Genomic DNA, 12,122 nt, shown 5'->3' on the forward strand with positions numbered 1-12,122 from the left:
GCTCTAAGAAGCTGCCCGCAATTCCTTGTGACACATGCCTCTTCAAAGCCAGCAAGGGAAATTCTCGATCTAATCTGCTAAAATGGAGTCATATATAATATGACATATTCAAAACAGTGACATCTTATTGGTTAAAAGCAAGTCACAGTTTCTGCTTATATTCATAAGGGAGGGATTATGCAAACACATGGACACCAGGAGGCAGAAAATTATTGGGAGCGACCTTGGGATCTGCCTGCCACAGTCAGCCTCAAAAAAACTCCAACTACATACAACCAAGTGGCTTGGCAACATTATGCTTGCTTGGATAACACAGACTGTACCCAACGAGTGAGGCTCTTGGCATTGCCCTCTGTGCCACATCTCACATAAAGCACCTGGAAGGAACCCAAGCCTCAGGCACAAGACAATCACTCAGATTAGTGGTGGGGACAACTGCTTAGCACAGAATGAGGTAACTAGCCATACCTTCCCTGTAACATATTCACTCTGATCCCCATCTTGTTTCCTCCCCCCAGATGTGGAGAGCTTCAGCCATATCTGGTCAAACCACCTTGTGCTTGCAGATGGTGTGACTCAGTAGGGAGCACAAAGCATGGTTGGTAATATATGTGTAAACTTGACCTGGGCTTGAACAAAGCTGAAGGTAGACAGATACAGAAAAATAACAATAATAATTTTTTTTTAAGATAGACAGGTCAGGTCTTGGATCGAGACAAGATTCTGAACATGGTGAAACCCAGTGCACCACTTCTCCAAACCTCATTCCCACCCTCCACACAGCCTCTCCCCATTGGGATTCATCCAGATTTATTCAGTGCTCATTGGAGACTCAAGTGAGGCGGCAAGACTGTGCCCACACCTAGGAGCTTGGGTAACCAGCTCTGACAGTCCACCTGAGAATTTTCCTGTAGAAAAGAATTTCCTTCCCTGTATTTACAACCCAAATTGGGGAGGCCAGAGTACAAGTCAACCAATCTCCTCTGAATCTTTAACAGTCTTAGTTCTAAGACTATGAAAACTCCTCCTGATTTGAAAATACCGGAAGGATGAATAGCAAAATCAAGGCCACGGGCTTCTGGGGAGGACTAAATTAGATAGCACATTTGAAAAACCTCTGGGGGCGCCTGGGTGGTTCAGTCGGTTGAGCCTCCGACTTTGGCTCAGGTCAGATCTCACATTCGTGGGTTCGAGCCCCGCGACGGGCTCTGTGCTGACAGCTAGCTCAGAGCCTGGAGCCTGCTTCCGGTTCTGTGTCTCCTTCTCTCTCTGCCCCTCCCCCTCTCATGCTCTGTCTCTGTCTGTATCAAAAATAAATAAAACATTAAAAAATTTTAAAAAGAAAAAACTCTGAAATGTCATCGAGTGTGTACCACCCACTCCACAGTTAAACAACCTGCGCCCGGCGGTAGAAGGAGGACACAAGAACAACAAATGTTTATTTTATGAAGGACGAAAGCAAAGAAATAGCAGGAAGAAGTTCTGCCCCAGACACAATATTTAAAGGAGCACAAACATCCTAGTGTAAGGGAGGAAAGACTCAACAAGAACTTCAAACATTAGTCAAGCCAAAACTTAGCACTGGCAAGCCCTTTTAACAGGTAATGGTGGATGCGGTACATGAAGAAGCCTGAACAGAAAAGGATGATCATGCAGGACAAGGTCATGAGAGTATAGATGGACATTCGCTTCTCCATGGTCCCCCTGATCAGGCAGATATAGAGTCCAGGACAGCTCTTGGTGCTGCAGTGAATGATGGCTTTGCTCACCAGGGGCAGGTGTTGATACATGAGAAAAAATAAAAACACACACTGTGCGCCAACCTGAAGGAGGAAGTAAAGGAGATACAAAAGCAAAAGCATCTTCTCCTGGTGGAAGCTCAGGATGGACTTCTTCGGGGAAGGGATGTGCTCCTGGATTCCCACCAAGGAGCCTTCCTCCACTTCACCTGCCACTGGCTCCACTGACTTGGCTTTGATCTGCTTGTGCTGAATCTGAGCCATGAAGAATTCCATGAGGAAAAAGAAGGTCAAGAAAATAAAGAAAAAAAAGTACCAAATTCCCACTACAGGACAGCTAAAACTTTTTTCAAAACACTCAATCAAACAAGTATTGGTAATGTTGCCATGGCACCAGAAATCTTCGTGGATGGGAACCCAGGGCATGTGGACCACATACACCACCATTCCATACACAGCGATGAAGCCAAACCAAGCTGTCGCCCAGTGTAGTAACTAGACTTGTCACCAGCCACTGAGTGTAGCACAGGGATCAGTCCAGCCACTGCTGCTGCAGCCATCTCTTCAGATTCTCAAGGGACCACAGAATCCAAGACCAGGAGCACTCCTGACAGCACCTCAGGAAAGGCAGGAAAGGAAAGAAAAACACAATGTCAGAACTTGCAAGCAGGTGCCAAGAATCCTAAGCACATCCAAGGAGATGGCTCAGGTTTTAGATCTGCCACCAGTGGTCAGTTTCATATCTTTATACCATGCAGTATTTGTGCCACACGTTGGGGTTATTCCTCTCTCCACGTTTCAGCCTATGATAAAGGCTGTCCACTATGGACATGCCCACTTGTACATCAGTTACATAACTCATCTCTCCTAGTAGATTATCAGCTTCTGAATGAGACAAATTTTATTCACAGTTAAAATGCCCATATCATCCAGTATAGATGATTACACATAAGGATCTAATTAGATGTGATAAATGAACAAAAGATGGATGGAATGACTAAATGAATTCAACAATTTCAGTGTGTCTGGCTGTTCTAAAAGCCCTATGGCAATCTCTATACTTAGTATCTTTGCCAGGAGATTTCCTAAGACTATAGAGAGAAAGAATAGAACATTTTCTTTTCTGTCATGCACATGACTTCTGTTCCACCCACCCAAAATTCTTCACATGGTACCTATCACCATACTTTATTGATACTACTACTAATAATCACAAACAATAATAGCATAAATAATATAAACAATAACAATGATATGGATGATAGCATTAATCACTTATTGACTGCCTATTTATGGCAAGCTCTATGCCAGTAGTTTAAATACATTACCTTTACAGAAGGATAAAACATTTTAAATCTTCTTATTTTTATTTATTTACTTATTTTTAATTTACATCCAAGTTAATTAGCATATAGTGCAATAATGGTTTCAGGAGTAGATTTCAGTGATTCATCCCCTATGTATAACACCCAGTGCTCATCTGAACAAGTGTCTTCCTTAATGCCCCTTGCCCATTTAGCCCATCCCCCACCCACGACCCCTCCAGAAATTGTTTTTTCTTTGTATTTAAGGGTCTCTTATGTTTTGTCCCCCTCCCTGTTTTTATGTTATTTTTGCTTCCCTTTCCTTATGTTCATCTATTTTCTATCTTAAATTCCACATATAAGTGAATGAAGTCATATGATATTTGTCTTTCTCTGACTAACTTATTTCGCTTAGCATAATACCCTCTAGTTCTGTCCACGATGTTGCAAATGGCAAGATTTTATTCTTTTTGATTGCCAAGTAATACTCCATTGTGTGTGTGTGTGTGTGTGTGTGTGTGTGTGTGTGTACCACATCTTTATCCATTCATCTGTCGATGGACATCATTTGGGCTCTTTCCATACTTTGGCTATTGTTGATAGTGCTGCTTATAAACATTGGGGTGCAAAGTGTCCCCTCAAAACAGCACACCTGTATCTCTTGGATATATACCTAGTAGTGCAATTGCTGAGTTATAGTTCTATTTTTAACCTTTTGAGGAACCTCCACACTGTTTTCCAGAGTGGCTGCATCAGTTGCATTCCCACCAGCAGTGCAAAAGAGATCCTCCTTCTCCACATCCTCACCAACATCTGTTGCTGCCTGAGTTGTTAATTTTAGCCATTCTGACAGGTGCGAGGTGGTATCTCATTGTGGTTTTAATTTGTATTTCCCTGATGACGAGTGATGGTGAGCATTTTTTCATGTGTCCGTTAGCCATCGGATGTCTTCTTTGGAAAAGTGTCTATTCATGCCTATTTCTTCACTGGACTATTTGTTTTTTGGGTGTTGAGTTTGATAAGTTCTTTATACATTTTGGATGCTAACCCTTTATCTGTTATGTTATTTGCAAATATCTTCTCCCATTTTGTTGGTTGCCTTTTAGTTTTGCCAATTGTTTCCTTCACTGTGCAGAAGCTTTTTATCTTGACGAGGTCCCAATAGTTCATTTTTGCTTTTGTTTCCCTTGCCTCCAGAGACATGTTGAATAAGAAGTTGCTGCAGCCAAGGTCAAAGAGGTTGTTGCCTGCTTTCTCCTCTAGGATTTTGATGGCTTCCTGTCTTATGTTTAGGTCTTTCATCCATTTTGAGTTTATTTTTGTGTATGATGTAAGGTGGTCAGGTTCATTCTTCTGCATGTCACTGTCCAGTTTACCCAATGCCATTTGCTGAAGAGACTGTCTTTATTCCATTGGGTATTGTTTACTGCTTTGTCAAAGATTAGTTGGCCATACATTTGTGGGTCTATTTCTAAGTGTCTCTTTTGTGCCAGTACCATACTATCTTGATTACAGCTTTGTAATACATCTTGAAGTCTGGAATTGTGATGCTTCCAGCTTTGGTTTTCTTTTTCAGGATTGCTTTGGCTATCTGGGGTCTTTTCTGGTTCTATACAAATTTTAGGATTGTTTGTTCTAGCTTTGTGAAGAATGCTGGTGTTATTTTGATAGGAATTGCATTGAATATGTAGATTGCGTTGGGTAATATAAAAATTTTAACAATATTTGTTCTTCCAATCCAGGAGCATGAAATATTTTTCCTTTTCTGTGTGTGTGTCTTCTTCAATTTCTTTCATAAGCTTCCTATAGTGTTCAGTGTACAGATTTTTTACCTCTTTGGTTTATTCCTAAGTATTTTATAGGTGAAATCAATGATTTCACTTACTGTTGCTTCATTATTGGTGTGTTGAAATGCAACCTATTTCTGTGCATTGACTTCATATCCTGTGACTTTGCTGAATTAATGGGTTATTTCTAGCAGTTTTTTTGGTGGAGTCTTTTGGGTTTCCCATGTAGAGTATCATGTTGTCCGTGAAGGGTGAAAGTTTGACTTCCTCTTTGCTGATTTGGATACCTTTTATTCCTTTGTGCTGCTGACTGCTGAGGCTAGGACCTCATACTCATACTATGTTGAATAACAGTAGTGAGAGTGGACATCTCTGTGGTGTTCCTGACTTTAGGGGGAAAACTCTCAGTTTTTCCCCATTAAGGATGATATTGGTGGTGGATCTTTCATATATGGCTTTTATGATCTTGTGATATGTTCCTTCTATCCCTGCTTTCTTGAGGGTTTTTATGAAGAAAGGATGCTGTATTTTGTTGAATGCTTTTTCTGCATTGATTGAAAGGATCATGTGGTTCCTGTCCTTTCTTTTATTGATGTGATGCATTGCATTGATTGTTTTGTGGATCCTGCATCCCAGGTATAAATCCCACTTGGTTGTGGTGAATACTTTTTTAAATGTATTATTGGATCCTGTTGGCTAGTATCTTGTTGAGGATTTCTGCATTCATGTTCATCAGGGAAATTGGTCTGTACTTCTCCTTTTTAGGGGGGTCTTTGTCTGGTTTTGGAATCAAGATAATGCTGGCTTCATACAAAGAATTTGGAATTTTTCCTTCCATTTCTATTTTTCTGGAATTGTTTCAAAAGAATAGGTGTTAACTCTTTTTTCAGTGTTTGGTAGAATTCCCCTGGAGAGCCATCAGACCCTGGACTCATTTGGGGGGAGATTTTTTGATTACTAATTCAATTTCTTTACTGGTTATAGGTCTGTTCAAAATTTGTTTCTTTTTCTTTCAGTTTTGGTAGTTTATATGTTTCTACGAATTTGCCCATTTCTTCCAGATTGCCCAATTTATTGGCATATTAATTGCTCATAATATTCTTTCATTATTGTTTGTTTTTATGCAGTGCTGGTTGTGATCTCTACTCTTTTGTTCTTGATTTTATTTATTTGGGTCCTTTCCTTTTTCCTTTTGATCAAACTGGCTAGGGGGCTATCAATTTGGTTAATTCTTTCAAAGAACCAGCTTCTGGCTTCATTGGTCTCTTCTACTGGGTTTTTATTTAGATAGTATTGATTTCTGCTCTAATCTCTATTATTTCCCATCTTCTGCTGGTTTGGGGTTTTATTTGCTGTGTTTTTTCCAGCTCTTTAAGCTGTAAGGTTAGGTTGTGTATCTGGGACCTTTCTTCCTTTCTTAGGAAGGCCTGGATTGCTATACACTTCCCTCTTATGACCATCTTTTCTGTGTTCCAAGGTTTTGAGCTGTGGACATTTTAGTTTCTTCTTTAACTTCTTCATTAGCCTATTTATTCTTTAGTAGGATGTTCTTTAGTCTCTAAGAATTTGTTGTCTTTCCAAATTTTTTCTTGTGGTTGATTTTGAGTTTCATAACCTTGTGGTCTCAAAATATGCATGGTATGACCTCAATCTTTTTGTACTTGTTGAGGGCTGATTTGTGTCCCAGTATGTGATCTATTCTGGATAATGCTCCATGTGTATGAGAAAAGAATGTGTATTCTTCTGCTTTCAGACGAAATGTTCTGAATATATCTGTTAAGTCCATTCAGTCCAGTGTGTCATTCAAAGCCATTGTTTCCATATTGATTTTCTGTTTAGATGATCTGTCCATTGCTGTAAGTGGGGTGTTGAAGTCCCCTACCGTTATGGTACTATTACAATGAGTTTCTGTATATTTGTGATTAATTGACTTATATATTTGAGTGTTTCATGTTGGGGACATTATTTACAATTGTTAGTTCTTATTGGTGGATAGACTCCTTAATTATATTATAATGCCCTTCTTCATCTCTTATTACAGCCTTTATTTTAAAATCTAGATTGTCTGATATAAGTATGGCTACTCCAGCTTTCTTTTGGCGACCATTAGCATGCTAGATGGTTTCCCATCCCTTTACTTTCTTTTTTTTAATTTTCTTTTTATTGTTTTTATTTATTTTAGACAGAGAGAGCATGAGCAGGGAAAGGTCAGAGAGAGAGGGAGACACAGAATCTGAAACAGGCTCCAGGCTCTGAGCTAGCTGTCAGCACAGAGCCTGATGCAGGGCTCGAACCCATGAACCATGAGATTATGACCTGAGCTGAAGTCAGACTTAACTGACAGAGCCACCCAGGCACCCCCGTCCTCTTACTTTCAATCTGAAGATGACTTTAAGTCTAAAATGGGTCTCTTGTAAAGATCATACAGATGGGTCTTGTTTTCTTATCTATTCTGTTACCCTATGTCTTTTGATTGGAGCTTTTAGTCCACTGACATTTAGAGTGAGTACTGGAAGATATGAATTTATTGCCATTGTGTTGCTTGTAGAGTTGGCGATTCTGGTAGTGTTCTCTGGTCCTTTCTAGTCTTTGTTGCTTTGGTCTCTTTTGCTTTGTTTCCTCTTTTCTCCCCTCAGAAAGTTCCCCTTAAAATTTCTTGCAAGGCTGGTTGAGTGGTCACAAACTCCTTTTGTTTTTGTTTGTCTAGGAAACTTTTTATTTCTCCTTCTATTTTGAATGACAGCTTGGTAAAGAATTCTTGGCTACATATTTTTCCAGTTCAGCACACTGAGTATATCCTGCCACTCCTTTCTGGACTGCCAAGTTTCTGTGGATAGGTCTGCTGAGACCCTGATCTGTCTTCCCTTGTGGGTTAAGGATGTTTTTCCCTTGTTGTTTTCATGATTCTTTCCTTGTCTGTGTATTTTGTGAATTTGACTATGATATGCCTTGCTGATGGTCAGTTTTTATTGAATCTATAGGAGTTCTCTGTGCTTCCTGGATTTTGATGTCTGTGTCTTTCCCCAGGTTAGGAAAATTTTCAGCTATGATTTGCTCACATAAACCTTCTACCCTTTTTTCTCTTTCTTCGTCTTCTGGGTCCCCCATGATTCAGATGTTATTCCTTTTTAATAAGTCACTGAATTCTCTAATTCTTATATCATGCTTTTTTTTTGCCTTAGTTTCCCACTTTTTTTTCTGCTTCATTATTCTCCATAAGTTTGTCCACTATATTGCTGATTCACTGTTTTGCTTCATCCATCCTTGCTGCTGTGGCATCCATTTGAAATTGCATCTCAGTTATAGCATTTTTAAATTTGTCCTGACTAGATTTTACTCCTTTCATCTCCACAGAAAGGGATTCTGTTATTTTTTTTTTCAATTTCAGCTAGTATTCTTATTATCATGATTCTAAATTCTGGCTCAGACATCTTGCTTGTATCTGTGTTAATTAAGACCCTGGCTGTCATTTCTTTCTGTTCTTTCTTTTGGGATGAATTCCTTCATTTCATCATTTTGGAAGAACAAAAGGAATTAATAAAATTAAAAATTAAAAACAACACAAAAAATAAAATAAAGGACGCTAGATCCTAGGTATGTTTTGGTCTGGTTGTTGAAAGGAGCTTGATGGATTAAAGGGGAAAGAGAAAGAAAAGAAAAGGGGAAGAAAGGGAAGGGAAAGGAAAATGAAAATTTCAAAATGAATACAATAAAATAGAGTAAAATGAAATGATGAAAGTAAAGTAGAATTTAAATTTTTACAAAAAAATAGAAACTATGGTAGAAATAGAGGAAAATCTTTTTTATAAAAACAGAAAATAAAAATAATTTTTTTCTTTTTGTATTCAGAATAAGAAAAAAGGGAAAAAACTGAATAGTTGGAACAGAATGGAATACAATTGAAATTACAACCAGTTTCCCCTAGAAGTCAACTATAAGGAACTTTATAGTTCGTAAACTAAGCAGGCGGAGAGACTTGTGTTACTCTAGAGCATGGTTGACACAATTGGAGGGACTTGGTGTAATGGCTCCATTCTCCACTAGATGGCGTTGCTTAGCTTAGTGGGGTGGATCATTGTGGCATGTGTATGTGCGTGCATGGGAGAGGTGAAAATGGCATCATCCAGCTACCCAGTCTCTGGTTTCAGAACTCTGTGTTCTCCCAGACTGGAAATCAAGCACCCCTCCTTTGTCTCCAGTCTCCATCCATTCCCCACTTCTACCCTGTCCACGACCAAGTGGACCACCTGCCAGGCTTCTCCTTCCTGAGTTTCATCTCAGATTAGACTCTGTTTCCAAATCCCTCACTTCTGAGAGCCCTGCAGCTTTGACCAGCTCCAGCTCTCTACGGGAGGGTCTCGCTGAGCAATGGCCAGGTGCCAGACCTCGCTGGCTCTTAATGTCCTTGTTCTAACACCAGCAAACATGGTGGTTCTCTGGGGTTCGCTGGGACCTTTGCCTGGGAGGAGTCTACACAACCTCTACCAAATGTCCTCTCAGCAGGGCCACCTCTCCCCATATGGCCTGAGGATCCCTCAGACCTCACTGTCTGTTCCTGGGGATTCGCCCTTCCCACCAGAGCTCCACCAAGGATGTGAAGTTTCAGACTCTGTTTTCCCCTGTTCATTGAGTCATAATGGTATCCAAACCCTCTCCTTGCTCCTTTCTCTTTTCTCCCTTTCCTATTAATTACCTTATGGGTGTTTCCACTCTTTCTCTTTTTCTTCAGCTTTTGGGAGGGAGTGCTTTTTCTGAATCCACCCCCCCATCTCTGTCCTCTTTCCACAAGCAAACACAGCCTCCTACTCTCCATGGCTTCTCTCTCCCCTGGTTCACCTCTTTGTGCCATGTACCTACCAAGTTCTGTCGTTCAAGTTATGCAGATTGTTGAGTTAATCCTCAGATCAACTTTTTAGGTGTGCAAGATGGTTTGGTATTGATCTAGCTGCCTTTCAGGGATGAGAAATGTAAAACACTTAGATGCTGCTCCACCAGGTCAAGGTCTTGGCCTTGACCTTTCTTAAATCTTTTTATTAGTTTAATTTGGGTAATTGTCAGTGGTTGTCTTCTCTTATATATGTTCTTGTACATGACAGTAACCAATCTTTTAACTTGAGATTTAGAATATTTTACAAATTTTTGGTGTCTTTTGGTGATGAAATACACATTAATACAGAATCTACCATTATGACCATTTTGAAATGTACACTACTGTGACATTGAAGACATTCACACTCAGTGCGCATTTGCACCTGTGCAACCATCATCACCGTCCTCCTCCAGAACCTTTTCATCTTCCCAGACTGGAGCTCTGCCCCTAAGCAATAATTCCCCTTCTCCCTCCCACCCTCTCCTAATTCCCAGAAACCACAACTCTACTTTCTGTCTCTATGAGTCTGAATACTCTGGGAACCTCCTCTAAGAGAAACCATACCATATTTATCATTTTGCGACTGGCTCATTTCACTTAGCATAAAATCTTCAAGTTTCATTCACATTGTAGCAGGTGTCAAATTGTCCTTCCTTCCTTTTAATGGATAAATAATATTCCACCCTATGGATATACTACATTTTGCTTATGTATGCATTTGTTGATGGACATTTGGGTTGTTTCCACCTTTTGGCTGTTGTGAATAAACAACTATGAAGATGCATGTATAGATATGTTTGAATTTTCACAATCATTTCTTGTGAGTATATAATGGGAAGCAGAATTGCTGGATAACTAGGTAAATCTATGTTAATTTTTCTGAGGAATCACCACAATGTTTTTCATAGCAGCTGTGCCATCTGCATTCCCACCAACAATATGTAAGTGTTCTAATTTCTCCATGTCCTTGCCAACGCTTGTTATTTTCTGGGGATTTTTTTAATGCTTTGAGTTTTACTGAAAAATTGTCACAGCTACTGTTGAAAAGTCTCCTTCAAAAGTGTCTGAGACTCAGCAATATTTCTGAATTACCCCCAAGAATCGGGTCACATCATTCAAACAGCCATACATAGGAATGAAAGCCAGGCTCCAGAGTGAGCTGATGGATGTAGGACTACCCAGTCAGCCTACCAAGAGCAGTGATTGATCAAGGAGAAGACCCAAAGGGGTAGGTGGGACAGTGGAGAATCAATGTGCATACTGAGCATTTACTATGTGCTAGGCACTCTGCTATAAATGGACAGTTATTGGTCATTTAATCTTTAGAACAACCTTACGAGATACATATTCTCAATTTCCAGACAAGAAAGCTGAGATTTAGAATGGTTAAGTAACTTCCCCATGATCATTATATAGCCAAGTACACGGAGGAGTCAGGATTAGAAACCAGAGTGTCTAACTCAGCAGCCTAAACTTTGGATTTCATCCGCTTTGCAAGCGCAATGTCCAAAGATGGCAGGGAGGAAAAGAGAACGGCCATGGTGGGCCTCCCAACTCTCACCTTCCAGCTCTTATGGGAGGTAAAACAGTTGGTGGTCAGGCTCCCAGATCTTTGCTTTTCTTCCTTCAGAAACAGCTTTGTGACCAAATCCCGGTCACTCAAATTAAAGCATCAAATCTCCGGTAACATGTGTTGAGTGGTGACTAAAAGAGCAGTTTTACTGCAGTGGCTGGAGGGATGGATCCTGTCTGGACCGCTTGTGTCCCTGCTTCTGCTGCCACAGTTCTGAAGCCGTTTTTTCTCTCCTTTCCCCAGTAAAACCTGGTGCTCAACAGGAAACCTCTCCTTCCTCACCAACTGTCCAACGCCTTAGAATCTCCCAGCTAGCTGCCCCATTGGCTATGCCACCTGCCTGTCTTCACAGTCTCCACCAATCATCACTCTCAGAAAAGCAGGTGTAGGAGAACCTTCAGATAAATTATCCTATAGGGAATAAGAGAGGGTTTGTACAGATTCAAGAGCCTGCTTGGAAAATTGAACCAGAGCCTTGGTGATATTTGGGTCATGGTCTATCCTTTTCCTTGTCTATTCCTGGATTCAGATGCCTCAATAGTCTAAATCTGAAACAGACTATCAGTAGATTCCACAAAGAAAACCTTTCCCATTCTTCTCAAACCTTCAACCCCTCTCTCACACACTCTCAGCTCATTTAAACTGAAAAAGCAGTAATTGCCAGCCAGGAAACGCCCTCATTTTCCACATGAGTCCCAGATCCCATTACTGGACCTCCCCCAAGGACCCCATCTCCTCAGTCAGTCTCTCTCTCCCCTGAATCCTCGATTTCTGACTCTCTACAGACATTTCCCACCAACACTCTTTTGTCCCTCCTAGCTTCACCACACCCTACTCTTCCCTAACCAG

At 40.5% G+C, this 12,122-nt stretch overlaps 1 long non-coding RNA gene across 1 annotated transcript; it reads right to left on the reverse strand.

Annotated features, from left to right (window-relative positions):
• Positions 1-1,409: 1,409 nt before the first annotated feature.
• On the reverse strand, positions 1,410-11,541 carry LOC115304889. The gene is made up of 2 exons (XR_003914658.1): positions 11,262-11,541; positions 1,410-2,346 (listed from the first exon to the last, which is right to left on the reverse strand). It is a non-coding gene; the product is annotated as an uncharacterized LOC115304889 (long non-coding RNA).
• Positions 11,542-12,122: the final 581 nt, after the last annotated feature.

This window comes from Suricata suricatta, chromosome 10, assembly GCF_006229205.1.
Source record: "Suricata suricatta isolate VVHF042 chromosome 10, meerkat_22Aug2017_6uvM2_HiC, whole genome shotgun sequence".
Taxonomy (NCBI): domain Eukaryota; kingdom Metazoa; phylum Chordata; class Mammalia; order Carnivora; family Herpestidae; genus Suricata; species Suricata suricatta.